Source organism: Amaranthus tricolor, chromosome 10, assembly GCF_026212465.1.
Source record: "Amaranthus tricolor cultivar Red isolate AtriRed21 chromosome 10, ASM2621246v1, whole genome shotgun sequence".
Taxonomy (NCBI): domain Eukaryota; kingdom Viridiplantae; phylum Streptophyta; class Magnoliopsida; order Caryophyllales; family Amaranthaceae; genus Amaranthus; species Amaranthus tricolor.
The window spans coordinates 25,177,951-25,184,564 of NC_080056.1; positions in this window are offsets into that span (position 1 = coordinate 25,177,951).

Consider the following 6,614-nt stretch of genomic DNA (forward strand, 5'->3'; position numbering starts at 1 on the left):
TTAATAGCAATAATATATTTTTGAATAACTTGTTATTGTCCATATGAAATTCATATGAAAATGAAATAAGTATATACAAAGAGAGCACTAATAACTTTTTTACAAATATTTTTTTATCACTAACTAAACAAAAAGTACAAGGAAAAGGGCCAAATTTAATCCAACTAAAGATAGTTTTCAACAGAAAAATAACATCAATTATGATCATAATCATAATAAATACTAATAAAAGGATTGGAAAATAATATATGACGACTTATTAAAATTTTGCCAAATATATAAATTTGATAGGACTATAATTAATTGCGTGGCAATTTATTCTCCTAAATAAATTTAAAGTTAAATTAGTCAAGTAAATATTTTTACATTATTTTTTTATATCTAAATAAGAATCTTAAATAAATTAATTTTAAAAAAAATATAATTTATACGTAAGTTAACCTCAACTTATTTCTTACGAAAGTTAATTCATTTAAAAATATTGTAAAATTTCACATGACATTCTCATAATGATTTGTCATATAAAATAATTCTTACAAAAGTTAACCTCAACTTATTTCTTAATATATGAGTAGTATATCATAATAAGATATGTTCATTTAAATTTTCTTCGAATATTATAATTTTGAATTTAAAAGCTTTATAAGATTTCCAATTAAAGTTTCTTATAATATATATTTGTTTTTTCATGTTTAAGTATTTGCTAATTAATATAGTTTATTCATTAAAATTTTAATTTTCAAAATATTTAATCAACAAAAAAAAAGATACTTGATAATAAAAAATTATTTGGAAAATGACAAAAAATCATTATGATAACATAGTTGGAAGATTACTTAGATTTGTCTTAAAAAGTATGAGAACTTTAATAATACTTATATGAATATCCAGATTGTTTTCATTAAAAGCACTAAACATTTTGAAATTCTCTATTTATTTTATAAGAATATTATAATTTTATACTGAATACATGTAATGGCATCTCCATTAAAATTTATATTGATACATATATTTACACTAAAAATTTGTAAATTGCACGAGTTTCTATATTAGTATTGATAAAAAGAGTTGAAAGATAACAAATGATGACTTCTAAGAGCTTTGTCAAATGTATTAGTTTAGTAAGACTATAATTGACTGTAGGAAAATTTATTTCCCTAAATAAATTTAAAACTAAATATAATAAGTATTTAAAAGATTCCATTACATTAATTCTTTATATGAAAATAAGAATCTTTAAGAGATTAATTGCTTCAAAAAAAATTATACACAAAGAAAAGTTATTTTTTAAAAATATGTATTTGAATTGTTTGAATAAGGTTAAAACAAACCAAACAAATTAGTTTGAAATCATAATCATAAATGATAAATACAAATAAAAAAATTGAAAAATAACACACGGTGACTTTTTAGAGTTTTGCCAAATGCATTAAACATGAATACTAATAAAAGAACTGAAAAATAACACATGGCTACTGTAACCGCGTCGAATTATGAAGGCAAACACTAACTGGAATTTAGTATTAATCAAGCGGAAACTTACTTTTGCCAACACAATTAAGGGGTTACTTAAAGGTCAAACCAATATTCAAGTATAATACTTGAACCAAACCAAAGCAATATAACGGAAGTCTTAACTGTCCAAAATATAGGAAAATTACAACCAAATCGAAATAAGTCCAAAGTTCAAATTACATCCTTAAAATAGTCTAAATCTAAACTAATAGTCTCTCAAATACAATAAAGAGATCTAAACAAAAAGGGAGTCATACTCCAACTCGGGTTCAACTTCCGCTCGCATATCCATTCTCCGTCGAGGTGCCATAGCGGTTTACTCTAAAAATAAAACCATTGGAAAAACATACATAGTATAGTATCAGCAAAAAGGCTGAGTATAAAAACACTGGTGTCCGTCAAACAATTTATTAAAATCTTTTTTTTTTATTTGAGTAAATTCATTTTGAAATATGCTTTTTCATTTGATAAATCATATTATGATTCAAATCCAGTTCAATGGCTCTATAGTAATTTCAAATTCTCATTTTTCATCATAAATCATAAGATCTCAATAGATCCAAATCAATTTCAAACTCATCATAAGTTTACATGGGTACTCTGTGAGTCATCCTGTGACTCGTTTGGTAGTCGGTCTATCGTCCGCGGCATGTCCGGCAAGTTTAACACAATGGTATTGTGAACAATACGCGCTCAGCATTGGTGAACCGTTTAATCATGCACACAACATTTGCTGTGGCATATGTACCCGCCATTTAGGCTAAAATATTTTTTTGTACATAATATATATCTTGTAATTTTAATAGCATTTGAAAGTCAAAAATATTAACTTTTTCCATATGATAAACATCTATTATTTGCACATAGCAAAACATACTTTATTTGCGACTTAGCAAAATCAAATCATAATATTTCCCACATGGGTAAAACATGCTTAGCATAATCATATCATTAAACATAACCTTTGTATTATATTGGGGCATCACTAGCATGTATGAAAATGCATCGTAACAAAAAGTGATTAAAGTTCAATACGATTTTTTTTAAGGAAACCACTAAATTGTTTCATTTCAATCTTTCTTAAAGTAAATATAACTTAAAAGGGTTTTGAAATTCATTCAAAACAACTAGAATATGATTCATAAGTCTATAAAATCATTACAACAGAAGATTTCATAAAACACTATTTTCTTAAATACGAGATAGTTTTGCCGGTAATAAAATCGATAATTGATTTACAAAGTACATATTAATTCTCCAACAAGGCCCAAATTAATCAAGTCATTATAATACCTTATTTAAAATGAATTTAAGGTTGTCCCATCAGATTATAATTGGTTATGCGAACTTATAACGATCTTACAATTATTTTCGACAATTTGGGTATTTACCGTTATTTAAATGGTGTTTTAAATCCGTAAAATTTATAAACCATCTAATTTAAACTTAATTTATACTATGAAGCAGTAGGTTATTAATATAATTATAAATTTTTTTATATAGGTCTATTTTTACCCAAATTTAATTAACAATATTACACTTTTTAATAAATAAACATTTTCTATTAATTTGATAAATTAGTAAATAATTAATAATTTATTTTATAAAATTATACCGAAGTTTCAGAAGTCATATAACATGTTTATTGGGCCATTTGAACTTATAAAACTCATGTATGATGTTTTATTATTTTGTATAGACATTTTATCGATAAATAGAATAAAATAGGTTTAAAATTATTTGAGTCCGAATAAAATATTATAAAAATTATATGATATTCCAGAAGCTATTTTAAGGGGTATAAAATTTTAAATAACCATTAAAAATCATGTGGGGTATTTTTAATACTTAATATCGTTATTTTACCGATAAACCGAATAAAATTTATTTAAGTCCATATATGATCACGAAAATCCATATAAATTTTTGAACATGTATCTACTATTTATATAAGTGTCTCATAAAATTTTCATGTCCAAAAGACGTCATTTAGTATTTATTTTATATTTTACCGTCTTCAAACTTACCGATTATTATTAATCGAGTAAAAATTATTAAGGTCCTTAAATTGTCAACGAAACCTTCCCAAACGTTTACCAATTTTACCTACTGTCCATATGAGTATGTGATAAAAATTTCAAGTCCATATGTCTTTGTTTGGTAATTATTTTATATTTTATATTTTACCATTTTACAATTTACCGTTAAACAATTTAACGATTATTCAAAAATCATAAAAAAAATTCCAAACTAAATATATTATGGCCAAATCTTGTTGGAGACATTATAATATGTTTTTATTAATTATTTTTGATGATGAAGAGTTCATCTAATACCATGTTTTATATTAAGAGTATTTAACACCTTAAAATCCATTAAAATATCAATTTATAACGAATAATCTCAACAAAAAGTATCCAAGAAATTTTCTTAACATATAGCTACTGGAAATTTCTTTTAAAATGAATTTCAAATATTTTCAAATTCATATAATCATTTCCATCACAATAACTTTCACAAAGTAGTGTTAAACATGTCTTTACACATACAATAATTTATAAAATCAACATGCATGATGCCCACAATAATAATACATGTAATAAATTATTCCATACTCAAATTTATCATTTTGACATTATTTTTCAAGATTTAAGAACTTCTCTTTGGGAATTTTATTTTTTTTTTTAAAAAAACAAGTTTATCTACAAACTTTCCCAACTTTCCCAACTTGTGACATACCTCGACTCCAAGCCTATATAATTATTCCGTAAGCTCCTACGCGTTCTTAGAAGCGGTTCTTACTTAGAATTTTGCCAAATGTATTAATTTGATAGGAATATAATTGATTGCGCAATATATATTTTCCTAAATAAATTTAAAGTTAAATAAAATAAGTAAATATTATTACATTAATTCTTTATATCTAAATAAGAATAAATACTAATAAAAGCATCATGATCATGAATACTAATAAAAGAACTGAAAATTAACACATAGATATTTCTTAGAGTTTTGCCAAATATATTAGTTTGGTAGGAATATAATTGATTGCACAATATATTTTCCTAAATAAATTTAAAGCTAAATAAGGTAAGTAAATATTATTGCATTAATTCTTTATATCTAAATAAGAATAAATACTAATAACAGAATAAATATTAACAAAAGAACTAGAAAATAACACATGGCGATTTGTTAGAGTTTTGCCAATAATATAATATAACAAATACTAATAAAAGAACTGGACAATAACACATGGCGACTTCTTAGAGTTTTGCCAAAAGTATATAATAATAATAATAATAATAATAATAATAATAATAATAATAATAATAATAATAATAATAATAATAATAATAAATACTAATAAAAGAACTGGACAATAACACATGGTGACTTCTTAGGGTTTTGCCAATAGTATGAATTTGATAAAACTATAATTGATTGAGCACTATATTTTCCTAAATAAATTTAAATTTAAATTCGGTAAGAAAATATTATTACATTAATAATTAATAATTAATAATTAATAATAAATACTAATAAAAGAACTGGACAACAACACATGGCGACTTCTTAGGGTTTTCCCAAAAGTATTAATTTGATAAAACTATAATTGATTGCGCAATATATTTTTCTAAATAGATTTAAATTTAAATTAGGTAAGTAAATATTATTACATTAATTCATTATATCTAAGTAAGAATCTTAAATAAGTTAATTTTTTTAAAATATATGATTTATACGTAACTAAGGAATTATTTTTAAAAATATATTAATTTAAATTATCATCATAATCATAAATAATAAATACTAATAAAAGAATTGAACAATAACGCATGTCGACTTCTTAGGGTTTTGCCAAAAGTATTAATTTGATAAAACTATAATTGATTGCGCAATATATTTTCCTAAATAGATTTAAATTTAAATTAGGTTAGTAAATATTATTACAATAATTCATTATATCTAAGTAAGAATCTTAAATAAATTAATTTTTAACAAAAATATGATTTATACATAATTAAGAACGTATTTTTGAAAAATATATTCATTTAAATTATCATCATAATATGATACATGCCATGTTCTAAGATAGATTGTCAAGTGTAATAATATTAGTTGACTTATTTTTCTTACTTGTATTATTACTTAATTTCTATCTTAACGCCTAAAATAATAGATTCAAGAATATATGTTTGTATGTATTTCTTTTTTTTTTTTTTGAATAACACCTGCGGCAATTATATTAGAGCAAGTGAAACCAGAGTTTCAAGGCTTTGGGGAAAAGGATACATATAGATAGTCTCCCCAAAAGAGCCCGAATTCCAACGAGCTACCATATGAGCCGCGGTATTACCACAACAACGAACAAAACTACAATTGAAACCAAAGAGAGACAAAAATAGATGATGTAATCGGTCAAGCAGCAGGAAGAAAGGTAAGCATCCAAGCAGTTTGTTTTTGATACTCTTCCACACATTTTCATTATCCCCTTCCAAATAGACATGAATGTACCCCAAGAAAATGGCTAGCTCAATACCGTACACTGCTACAGCGAGTTCACTAATGTCAGGAGGCCAAAGCGCGTTCACCCTCTTCACAGCAGCAGTCAGGAGAGTCCCATTGCTGTCACGAATAACCGCACCCAGGCCTCTATTCGCCTCCATTGCCACATGAACATTGACGTTGATCTTGACCCAGTTTTCTTCTAGAGGAGATCATTGGCTAGGCATAGCTTAAGGGGGATTGCAAGAACAGAAAACACTTTGGATGCATAAGAGGCATAATCATGAACCATCGTGGTAAATTGAGTAACTATCTCGACAACATTCAGAGAAGAGCCCTTGATAGCAAATTGATTTCGAACAAACCAGATGGCCCAACAAGATGTGGCTGGAGTGGATAACCAGCTCCCTAGACACGTTTTCCATAAGCCAACCAAAAAGAGCATGGAAAGAAGAGCGGGGAGCATTCTGGAGCAGGAGGGCCAATCGGGTGGTTAGTCCAAACCTCTACATTAGCACGACAATCCACTAGAGCATGACAAATTGATTCAATACCCATGTTGCACCTACCACAAACTGGAGATGGAGCTA